Raw genomic sequence first — 12,443 nt, forward strand, 5'->3', positions numbered from 1 at the left:
GCTGGACCAACTGAACGTCCAGTTTAGTGTCCTACATACAGAGATTTACTTGTTTTCATTATTAGATTTACTTGCTTGTATGGTCTTTATTGTTGGAATGTAATCTGTCCAGAGACGAGTGGAGAGCGCTGAGATGGACGTACCAGCCAAGTTTAATGTCAATTATTCTTAGCCAGTTTGAACTTGAAATAATAAAACGGGGGTTGTGTTTTGTTTGTGGTTGCTATGGTGTGGTGGGATCCCCCATTATATATACCAATAAGTCCTTGGACCTTGGGCAAGACTCCTAACTCTGTCTTCGCCTTCCTGTGTAAAGCGGTCAAACAGAGTGTCTGCTAAATGCCATTCACTGGTGGTGGGGAAGGGGGGTGTCAATAGCTTGTGAATCACTGACCATGCTCTAAATAAGTAAATAATACATACTGTCGCTGTCCGGATGTAGCCGGTAGGGCTACAGGTAGAACTTTTATTTTGAAAGCCATTCCGGGAGGCAGCCATAGCTGCGGGTTGGTTTATAGAGTTCAGTGGAGTATGGGGGGACTTTTATGTTGAAGCTAGGTTGTGGGGGCGGCCATCTTGGCGGACTATTTCAGTCCCGCGATAGTCCGCTAAAATATCGTTTGGTCTCGTTGGGTTTTGGTTGGACGCAGGTGGCAACAAGTAGCGCGTTTAATGGGCTAATTTGGATAATTATAGCCCTGCTTTGCAGTTTAAGCGAGTGGTTGGTAAATAGGCTTCTGTGACCGTGGTATAGCGGGGATGAGTGCCGGCAGTAGAATTGAGTCCGGAGGGCGTGTAAGAGCTGGTGGAACGCAATAAGGGGGGCCGATACTGCGGTGGTACAGGTAAGAACAGAGTTTAAAATAAAAACTCTGATTTAAAATCTCCCTTTAGTAGATGAATCATGTTTTGTGTCTGCGTGTGCCTTACAGGGCGGCGGAGCTAGTGATGATGGCCACTGTTCTATACTGGTTTTTATAGGGTCCGTTAAATTCGTTTTAGGCCCTTAATTCCTGTTCTTTTATAGCTATACTCTTGGCTATATTGCCTTCTATACTGCTCTAGGGTGCTATAGTGGTACAACCTGATCTTAACGCTGTAGTTGGTTCCTTATTATTATATAACCCAGTGTGACCTTATGTATTACTTCCTACTACAAGTGGAAAGACCTGTTACGGTGCCTAAGATCAACGCCAGTAGCCAAGCTAAATATTAGTTAGGTTGCTCCCCCCTTCTTCTCTGAGAGGGTGTCCTTGGTGTGATATATCTGTGTAATTCAAATTCATCTCAGTAGTGTTTTGTGTTTTTTTTTAAGTTTTGATGTGGGTTTTTTTTTGTTTGTTTTTTTTGAGTGTATAATTCATTTTTCTGAAACTTTTGGGTTTTTTTTGTAGATGTCTTGATTTATTTTGGTTGCTATGTATTTTTGTGAGTGACGTTGGGGTGATCTGGTCATACTGAGAGGATTTTGTTGTTGCTGGAGAGGTCGCAGTGGGTACATTCCTCCTGCTTGAAGATTGTTTAGCAGTAATCTTACTATTGATTGGAAATAGCTTTTTATGGTGAGGAAGTATTGTTCAAATTTTTAACCTTTTACCTTGAATGTGGAACTAATAAAATAAACGGTCTATGGTTATGTACTCCTTTGATGGGTTGATTCTTCATTTGCATCACACTCCATGCAACTGTGTCCTTTAGTTTGATACTGTGTGGGATCACTAAAGTAAGAGTAAAGTTTGGATTGTGGGGTATATTGTTGAGTCCAATTCTGTATTTGGGGTCTCCCCCCCTCACTAATCAGGGAGTGGCGTAGTCAAATTGCCCTAAATGGTGAGTTGCGGCCACACGGACAAAAACAAGTATCTCCAAAATTCTAACTTCATGTTCTGTACGTGCAGTGTAAGTTAATGTGAAGAGCTTTTATTCCACCTCTCCATGGATCACCACCTTATCGTGGTGGAGGGGTTTGCGTGCTTGAATGATCCTAGGAGCTATGTTGTCTGGAGCAAAAGCTCTTGGTAAGGTCTCCCATGGCAAACTGGTCGTAGGTGACAGGTCAGACAAAGTGTGATCCATAATAACCCCTATGAAAACACAAAAACAGGACATGTGTACCCTGCCCGGAACAGGGTTACCGGGGCCCCACCATGGAGCCAGGCCTGGGGGAGGGGCTCGCCAGCGAGCGTCTGGTGGCCGGGCATTTACTCATGGTGCCCGGCTGGGCCCAGCCCGAAGGAGTTACATGAGTCCCCCCTCCCATCGACCCACCACCAATGGGAGGGGCAGTAGTAGGGGTTCGGTGCTTTGTGGATCGGCAGTGTCCGAAGGCGTGGGCCTTGGCGTTCTGATCCTCGGTTGCTGAAACTGGCTTTTGGAACTTGAAACGTTAACTCACTGGCGGGGAAGGAGCCTGAGTTGGTGCGTGAGATTGAGAGATACCGGCTAGATATAGTCGGACTCACCTCAACACACAGCTTGGGCTCTGGGTCCAATCTCCTTGAGAGGGGCTGGACTTTAGTCTTTTCTGGAGTTGCCCATGGTGAGAGGTGGCGGGCAGGTATGGGCTTTCTCATAGCCCCTCGACTCGGTGCCTGTATGTTGGGGTTTTCTCCGGTGGACGAGAGGGTAGCTTCCCTACGCCTTCGGGTTGGGGAACGGGTCCTGACTGCTGTCTGTGCTTATGCACCGAACAGCAGTTCAGAGTACCCAGCCTTCTTAGAGTCCTTGGGAAGGGTGCTTGAAAGTACTCCTCCTGGAGACTCTATTGTCCTACTGGGGGATTTTAACGCTCACGTGGGCAATGACCATGAGACCTAGAGGGGTGTGATTGGGAGGAATGGCCTCTCTGATCTGAACCCGAGTGGTGTTCAGTTTTTGGACTTCTGTGCAAACCACAGTTTGTCCATCACGAACACCATGTTTGAACACAAGGATGTCCATAAGTGCACATGGCACCAGGACACCCTAGGCTGCAGTTCAATGATTGACTTTGTAGTCATGTCTTCGGACTTGCGGCCATGTGTTTTGGACACTCGGGTAAAGAGAGGGGCTGAGCTGTCAACTGATCACCACCTGGTGGTGAGTTGGATCAGGTGGTGGGGGAAGATGCCAGTCAGACCAGGCAAGCCCAAACGTATAGTGAGGGTTTGCTGGGAACGTCTGGCAGAAAAACCTGTCAGATTGATCTTCAACTCACACCTCCATCAGAACTTTGACCAGATATCGGGGGAGGTGGGGGACATTGACTCAGAATGGGCCGTGTTCCGCTCCTCCATTGTTGAAGCGGCTGACTGTAGCTGTGGCCGTAAGGTAGTTTGTGCCTGTCGGGGTGGTAATCCTCAAACCCGGTGGTGGACACCCCAGGTGAGAGATGTCGTCAAGCTGAAGAAGGAGTCCTACCAGGCATGGTTGGCCTAAGGGACACCAGAGGCAGCTGGCAGGTATTGACAGGCCAAGCGATCTGCGGCTTCAGTCATCGCCAAGGCAAAAACCTGTATGGGAGGAGTTTGGTTAGCCCTTGGAAAGTGACTAAGTCGGCTCCGAAAAGATTCTGGCAAACCGTCAGGCGACTCAGAAGGGGAAAGCAGTGTGCCACTAGCACTGTATATAGTGGAGATGGTGTGCTGCTGACTTTGACTGAAGACGTCATTGGGCATTGGAAGGAATACTTTGAGGACCTTCTCAATCCCATCGACACGTTCTCCAGTGAGGAGGCTGAGTCTGGGGACATGGGAATAGGCTTGTCCATTACTGAGGCCGAAGTCACTAAGGTAGTTAAGAGGTGCTTAGTGGGAGTATGGGGTACATGGCTCTTTGCTACGAGCCATTCAGCCCCTGTACAAACAAAGCTGGAGTTTGGTTTGCATAGCCGGCAGTAAGTCAGACTCGTTCCCAGTGAGAGTTGGACTCCGTCAGGGCTGCCCTTTGTCACCGATTCTATTCATAATTTTTATGGATAGAATTTCTAGGCACAGTCAGGGGATGGAGAGTGTCCGGTTTGGTGACCTCAGGGTCACATCGCTGCTGTTTGCAGATGATGTGGTCCTATTGGGGACATCAGGCAGCGAACTTGAGCTTTCACTGGATCGGTTTGCAGCCGAGTGTGAAGCGGCCGGGATGAGAATCAATACCTCTAAATCTGAGACCATGGTTCTTAGACGGAAAAGGGTGGAGAGCCCTCTCTGGGTCGGGGATAGGCTCTTGCCTCAAGTGGAGTAGTTCAAGTGTCTCGGGGTCTTGTTCACAAGTGATGTTACAAGGGAGTGGGAGATTGACAGGCGGATTGGTGCTGGGTTAGCAGTGATGTGGGCTCTTTACCGGTCTGTTGTGATAAAGAAAGAGCTGAGCCATAAGGCAAGGCTCTCGATTTACCAGTCGATCTACGTTCCCACCCGCACCTATAGTCATGAGCTTTGGGTAAAGACCGAAAGAATAAGATCGCGAATACAATCGGCCGAAATAAGTTTCCTCCGCAGGATGTCTGGACTCTCCCTTAGAGATAGGGTGAGAAGCTCAGTCATCCGTGAGGGACTCGGAGTAGATCCGCTGCATCTTCATGTCGAGCCAGCTGAGGTGGTTCGGGCATCTGGTTAGGATGCCTCCTGGACGCCTCCCTCGGGAGGTGTCACAGGCAAGTCCACCTGGGAGGAGACCCTGGGAAAGACCCAGGACACGCTGGTGTGACTATATCGCCCAGCTGGCCTGGGAGCGCCTCGGAATCCCCCTTGGAGAGCTAGTGGAAGTGGCTGGGGAAAGGGAGGTCTGGAAGAGCTGATAAGCTCCCTCTGAACTCAGTATAAAGCTCTATGGTTCTATTTACTCAGATGTATGTCTGTTTCCATTTTTAGTTTTCTGGATTATGTAAATGGGGGCTGGGATTTACACTGTGTGGAAATGTCATGATGTCATGATGAACGGACCAATAAAAGAGTGGGTTTAGTCACTGCTGTAAAGTTACTATTGTGGAGATACTTGTTTTACTTTGTACAGTGACAATATGATACACTGTACAGAGCCCAAGATCCTAATGGCACGACTTAGTAAGGCGTAGGAACGGGATCCTAATGCGTGGCCCCAAATTAGTAAGGCGTAGGAATGGGATCCTAATGCGTGGCCACAACTGAGTAAGGTGTGGGAACAATATCTTTTTGCGTGGCCATGACTTAGTAAGGTGTAGGAATGAGGTCCTAAGGCATAGCCACCATTTAGAAAGGCGTGGGAATGAGATCTTAATGCATAGCCACCATTTAGTAAGGCGTGGGAATGAGATCCTAATGCTGTATCCACGATTTAGTAAGGCATGGGAATGAGATCCTAATGTGTGGCCATGACTTAGTAAGTCATAAAAACTATATCCTAATGTATGGCCACAACCTAGTGAGACACAGAAACAATATCCTAATGTGTGACCACAACTTGGTAAGACATAGGAGCAAGATCCCAATGCCATGGCCGCCATTTATTTAGGTGTGGGATTGAGATCCTAATGTATGGCCATGACTTAGTAAGGCATAGGAGCAAGATTCTAATCCGTGGCCACATCAGGGTCTTGTTCCCACACGTTAATACAGCATGGCCATGCATTATTTTATATCGAATGTCACCAGCAGGACTCCGCACCTCTGAGGACCTCTGCACCGCACTTACACTTCAAGGCTTTTCAGCTCGTTAGAACAAGCTTGACATCGTAACGATAGGAGAACCCTTCCCTTCTTGGTGAGGTATAGAACCACATACAAGACAGTTTCAATCAATCTGAAGAGCTGTTTATCTGTGGAAAGTATGTAATGATGGAGAATGTGTTGTATATGGTTCTATATACACAGACAAAAAGATGGTTCTTTAAGGGTTCTTTAGTGAAGAAATATAGTTCTACATAGAACCATGGAGACTCAAAGAACGCTTTGAATGATTCAAGGGATCTTTGCATCGTGAAAGCGTTTTTCAGATTGCTGGAGAATGTGCTACATAGAACCTTTCTGAAAAGGATTCCATGTAGAACCAAAAAGGGTTCTGTTATTGTTGCAAGCTTGCAACAACAAAAGATCCTTTTTGGTGCTGTGTAGAACCATTTTTAAAAGGTTCTGTGGAACCATGTGAAACACATTCTTCATCAATCTGAAGAAGCTTTTCATGATGTAAAGAACCCTGTAATGTGTCTGATCCACTCGTACCAGCACAACACACACTAACGCACCACCGCCACGTCAGTGTTACTGCAGTGCTGAGAATGACCCACCACCCAAACAGTACCTGCTCTGTGAGGGTCTATGGGGGTCCTGATCACTGAAGAACAGGGTAACAGAGTATCAGAGAAACAGATGGACTACAGTCTGTAACTGTAGAACTACAAAGTGCAGCTATACAGTAAGTGGAGCTGATAAAGTGGACAATGAGCATAGAAACAAGGAGGTGGTCAGAACGTTATGCCTGGTCAGTGTATGAAGAACATGCTCAGTTCAGATATTGATGAATGGTTAGGGATTAGAGTTAGAGGATTTAGAAAAAGCTTTATTATTGCTCTGTGAATGACAAAAATACTGGGGAGCACTAATTGGAATTGCAAGGTTCCTGGACTCATTTTACAATTAGATTCTCCATTGTACACTTAAAAAGAATTCTGAATAATCGACATACAGTAAAGAATCGCAGTGAAACACTGGGTTTAAAAGCTCCCAAGCTCTAGGTAAGGGATTCAAAGTAGCAACACCAAACAAACAGACCAGAACAACAGCTGCTCAAATTAAATAACTTTTGTTTTTTGACATTGCAAGTAACTCACAAGAATTTGGCCACAGGGTGAGTTGTAAAAAATAGACAAAACTTCCTAAAAGCACCATGGTAAACCTTCCCTAGCTCAAAGTAAAAGCATAAATTAGATACAGACTGTACCTGCCTACCTCCCTCAGGAAATAAACAGGAAAAACCATTAAAAAAACAAATAAACAGCAGTCAGACCTACATGACTGTGACTAGTAGCTAAAGCTTTTCATCAGAAAAAGCTGATCTGAGTCAAACCACTAACAAAACATCAGGTCTCCCTAATACTTGAAGGTCCATAATTCCAAAATATGAGAACACAATATAAACATCAATCATAAATAAACACAGCAGCCCAGCAGAGGGCAGCACCAGATCACAAATACAGCCAGATAACGCATCTATGATTGTCTATGAAACAGGCAGAGACTCTTACTGTATTGGCTGTGTAGATGGGCATTTATCCCATCCTTCAGGAATGGTAACATGAACGGCTTATAATGGCTCTGTGAAGTAAATCACAGGTCTGTTTACCCACTAGTATTCCAAGAGTACAGCACTGAATATACGCTGACATCTACACTGACATAAGAACATTGTGTCCATGCTATACCAGTAAACACACTCCTTAGATCAGGAATCATCTGGACCAAAGACGCTGGAACGTGATATTTGTTAAATTTTAAGACAAGATGAAACAGGGAATTCATCTAAACTGCTTATAACAGTCTTTTGCATTTGGGTTATAGCAGGAAAGTCCAGGACATCCCGAAGTCCGTCATGTTATTTTTAGTCTTGGTCATGTACAACCCTGATTCCAGTGAAGTTGGGACGCTGTGTAAAACATAAATAAAAACAGAATACGATGATCTGCAAATCCTTTTCAACCCATATTCAGTTGAATCCACTACAAAGACAAGATATTTAATGTTCAAACAGATAAACTTTATTGTTTTTTGCAAATATTCACTCATTTTGAATTTGATGCCTGCAACACGTTCCAAAGAAGTTGGGACAGGGGAGTGTTTACCACTGTGTTACATCACCTTTCCTTTAACACTCAATAAGCGTTTGGGAACTGAGGACACTGATTGTTGAAGCTTTGTAGGTGGAATTTTTCCCCATTCTTGCTTGATGTACAGCTTCAGCTGCTCAGCAGTCCGGGGTCTCCGCTGTCGTATTTTGTGCTTCATAATGCACCACACATTTTCAATGGGAGACGGTCTGGACTGCAGGCAGGCCAGTCTAGTACCCGCACTCTTTTACTACGATGCCACGCTGTTGTAACACGTGCAGAATGTGGCTTGGCATCGTCTTGCTGAAATAAGCAGAATGTCCCTGAAAAAGACGCTGCTTGGATGGCAGCAAATGTTGCTCCAAAACCTGTAGGTACCTTTCAGCATTAATGGTGCCTTCACAGATGTGCAGGTTACCCCTGCCATGGGCACTAACTCACCCCACACCATCAGAGATGCTGGCTCCATGAGGTATCAGCTGTGCTGGACTCTGCGTCCAGAAGCAAGTATTTCACAGCTGTTCTGCAGGAGGCAACATCATCTTCCAGAGTTGTTGTTTTCCAAATAGAGCATCATAATGTGTATGTGACAGCAGAGAAATATCGGTAAGTTTATATGATCTGCTAATACACTAAAGTGTGTGTGTGTGTGTGTGTATACAGTGCTCACCCAAAAGAGCTAAATTATCAGTTAAATGGAGTGAGATATATATATTCAAGACCTCAAGTGTTAAATGACTGCATTACAAGTAAGGTTTGTACATGCTAAGTGTACCATTTATTCAAAGGCAAATGAATTTTAATAGTTGCTTTTTTGTGTGTTGTCATTTCAGAACACCTGTGAGACTAGAAAATCTTACTTTTCAGCCATCACGTCAGAGGATGGGTGAAAGTGACATCATTGCCGGGGCTCAGGCCAAGTTGTGTTCACTGCGCAACTTTCCATTTCCATTTGACATCACCAAAAGGCTACAGGGAGTTGAAGAGAAGTCATTGGCAGATATACTTGCTGATCCTGTTGAATATAAGCGAGTAAGTATGTAGTAATTTTTCATTTTGAAAAGTTGACTGTACAGCTAAATACTGGTGGCAGAACGATGGATAACCTTATATTAATGGGAGCCTTTCCTTTATGTAGAGGTTTTCAGCGCTGGTCCTTGGTTCCACTGTCCAGCCCTGGATTTAGTGATTTCTGGTAGTTAGTTGAAATGCTATTGCGATTTCCTGGACCTGCCATTGACCACCAAACCTGTGACTGGAAAGTTGAACCAAAGGCCACAGTTGAAGACGTGTTCAATAGTTTTCATATGGTTGTTCTGGGTTTTAAAATCCACTGGTAGTTGTCCTTATCATAAAACGTTTGAGAAGTAAACTAACAGAAAGAAAGTGTAATGTGATTTTGAAGTGAAATTGCAGTAACTGATGGTGAAAGATGAGCAAAGATACTACTTGTAGATGTGTCTGAATGGATAGTTGGAAGTTGTTGGAACAAAATTTAAAGTGTATGGTTTATTTCTATTACAGGTTGATGTTACTGTCAAGGTCTTGGAAGAAAGGGAGAGGGAGACTGCCACCACCAGGGCCAACAAGACACTGAGCAAAACACTGTATGCTGTTTCTGATATAAGTGGGTCCATGTGTTTGACCGTGTGGGGAGATCACAATTTGTCAACTGGCAAATGGTATCTCCTCAAACATTTCCATTAGAAAGTTCTTTGGAAAAGTGACCTTCACAACTACAGCGCAAACGACCATAGAACCTGTGCTGGATGCTGGACCAGCTGCAGAAGCGGTGAGAGACGATGCCGAGCTGGTGTGTGGGGAGATATTCAGTGCAGATGTAGTTCAGGAATATTACTGCCCCAGAAGACACCTCCTGAAAGAAGTCAACCCAGGAACACTGATGACAAGGTGTCATCAGTGTGGAGCTTTCGTTAAAAATGCTAAAATGTCCACTGAGATTCGGGGGAAAATTTCTGTGGTGGATGAGCGCGGTGAGCAACGCACATTTCAGTTGACTGAGCGACTTTTGAGGACCGTGCTAAACTTTGAGAACGACGTAAAAACTGATGACCTTGCTGCTCAGTTGCTGCCATATGACACAGCAGAGATCCTGTGTCGTGGACGAACAGCTGTGTCTATGAAGGGGATCTGTGCACAGAGTGGGGTAGATCTTGCGGTAACTAATGTGTTGATATTTGTAATTTGTTGATGGGAAAGTATATTTTAAAATGTAATTTCTTGATTGAGGTGTATTTAATTTGTGATGAATGGAACACATTTGCTGTAGTCAATTATTTTTTTACAAGTATGTTCTATTTAAGGAGATTGTATTTGAGATTACACTTGTAACGGTTTCAAGTACAAAGGATTGTTTAATAAAAGCAAAGTATGTACATTGAGTTTCCCTTTTTTGGGCATTTAATGTTAACATGATCAAGTAAAAGACTGAATGCTAAGGTTATGTAGGAGCTATTCATTGTTTCTGTATTGTCTTTAGTCTTGTATTCATGCAGTACTTCAGAGTTAAGCAGGGTCTAGGTGTACAAGTGTTCTAACAGCAATAATTCATAATGGCACTTGCACTAAATTCTGAAGGTTTAAGTGTGGCTGTGTTTTTAATAGGAGGGGGAAGTGTACACTTCTATACTTGTATGGTTCATGAAAGGGCCATTGCTCAAATGGATTGGAGTTGAAACAGAATATTGGTGCACTAATTTCTCCAACTTGTGCTGAGTGACTTAACCAAGCTTAAATGCAATATTTTTCCTATAATTTCAACTTTACTAAAATTTCAAATGTGTTGGTGTTTTTTAAAGTAAATTCTTTGCTAATTTTATTTTGAAAGCTTTCTTGACTATGCTGTCTCCCTGCTGTCAGCAGTTGCAAAATTCAACTATTCTTTTGATCACACTTGGAGGTAAAACCAGAGCCAGCTTATAAGGAACCTGGCCACTTCCCCTGCTGAACAGCGCTTAGGTGCTCAATCAATGGGAGTGTATGGTTAAATAATAGTTAAAATGGTTTCTAATCATTTGCCCAGAACTTTGATCTTAGGACATAGACAGATGTGTTTTACTAGAACAATTTTGCTTTTTATTTTGAGCAGCAGAAGGTGGGCATTAATGCCAGAGTGATTGGTAAATGGAGTAGCTCATTGGTGGTTTGCATTTGCTGACCTCATGGACATGGTGTCATTTTAAACTCTTGCAGCTCATTTATAAGCTCCTAAATATAAAAGCAGAGTTAATGTTTTATGCTTCTGTGTTCAGGATATGGTTGAGCATTTTAACAAAATGTTTATATATTTAAATATTTACTGTAAAAGAACAATCAACCCATTCATTTTTGCCATCCTTTCTAGTTTGAGAACTAGAAGACATCGCACAGCAGTGATTCTCCTGTCCAAGTTCTCTGGTTAAGAGCATCACGGTGTCTCACAGCCATCTGTGTCTCACAGTGTGAGGGAGTTGTGCATTTGAACATTACACATCCTTAATGTATTTGCATATATACGCTTTCCAAAAGTATTTGCTTTTCACATGCATTTGAATTTGAGTGACATCCCATTTTTAATCCATAGGATTCAATAAGATGAGGCTTTGTCATTTGCAACACGTGGTACATGAGGTGGAACAAAATGATGTACTCAAGGTCCCAGTTAAATCCCAAAAGTAACAAATAGAAGGTGCAAATAACAGCAGCATGAGTACATGGTAGGTGTATGTACATTACCAGTATTAAGACAAAGTGACGTGTAGAGGTGAAATAGAGGTACTGATTCAGTACAGCAGCAGAGTTAAGTGGACATGAAGTGCCATTGCAGTGATTTGATTGGAATTTAAGAATCTTGCAGCTTCAGGGAAGAAGCAGTTTCTCAGTCTGGTTGTCTCTTAATGCTCCGCAACAACCTACCTGAGGGGTACAGGACAGTGTGTGTGCTGGGTGAGTGGGGTCCTTCATGATGCTAGTGGCCCTTTTCCTGCATCTGGAGGCGTAAATGTCCATGGTGGTGGGAAGGCTGACTCCAACACGGTGTGACGCGGTGACACTGGAGCACAGAAAGGTGAGGACTGAGCTCCCGAGGCCAGCACGCCTCAACCGTCCGTGAAAGTAAAGGCGCTAATGTGCCTTCCAGATCAGGTTGGAAGTGTTATTACTCCAGGTAAGATTGTTATTTAGGTGTACGCACAAGTCCCTATAGCTGGAGACCACTTCCACTGCAGATACTTTGACGTATAGGGGGAAGGGAGGGATGGTGTTGCCCCTTCTGAAATCCACAATCTTCTTTGTCTTCACATTGATGCAGAGATTGTTCTTGCTGCACCAACTCTCCAGGTGTTCCACCTCCTGCCTATAGCCAGACTCTATTTTGTCTGCAAACATTACAATATGACGGCCTGGATGGATAGCTGAGTAGTTTAAAGAGGAGGGGGCTCAGCGCGCAGCCCTGAGCGGAGCCAGTGCTGAGGATGATGGTGGAGGAGGAGATGATGTGGATCCTCACAGACTGTGCTCAGTCCAAGTATATGGAGTTTGTAAGCCAGGGTCTGGGGAAATGGTGTTAAATGCAGGTGTGAAATCCACAAAGAGCATATGGATGTAAGAGTCCTTACTCTCTAGGTGGGTGAGGGTAGTGTGGACCACAGAGTAGATGGTGTCCTCTGAT

At 44.2% G+C, this 12,443-nt stretch overlaps 1 long non-coding RNA gene across 1 annotated transcript; it reads left to right on the forward strand.

Moving 5' to 3' along the window:
* The first annotated feature begins 598 nt into the window (after positions 1 to 598).
* On the forward strand, positions 599 to 10,172 carry LOC108412349. The gene is made up of 3 exons (XR_001856650.2): positions 599 to 845; positions 8,608 to 8,806; positions 9,299 to 10,172. It is a non-coding gene; the product is annotated as an uncharacterized LOC108412349 (long non-coding RNA).
* The last annotated feature ends 2,271 nt before the right edge of the window (positions 10,173 to 12,443 follow it).

The sequence above is a fragment of the Pygocentrus nattereri genome, chromosome 11 (genome assembly GCF_015220715.1).
Source record: "Pygocentrus nattereri isolate fPygNat1 chromosome 11, fPygNat1.pri, whole genome shotgun sequence".
NCBI lineage: Eukaryota > Metazoa > Chordata > Actinopteri > Characiformes > Serrasalmidae > Pygocentrus > Pygocentrus nattereri.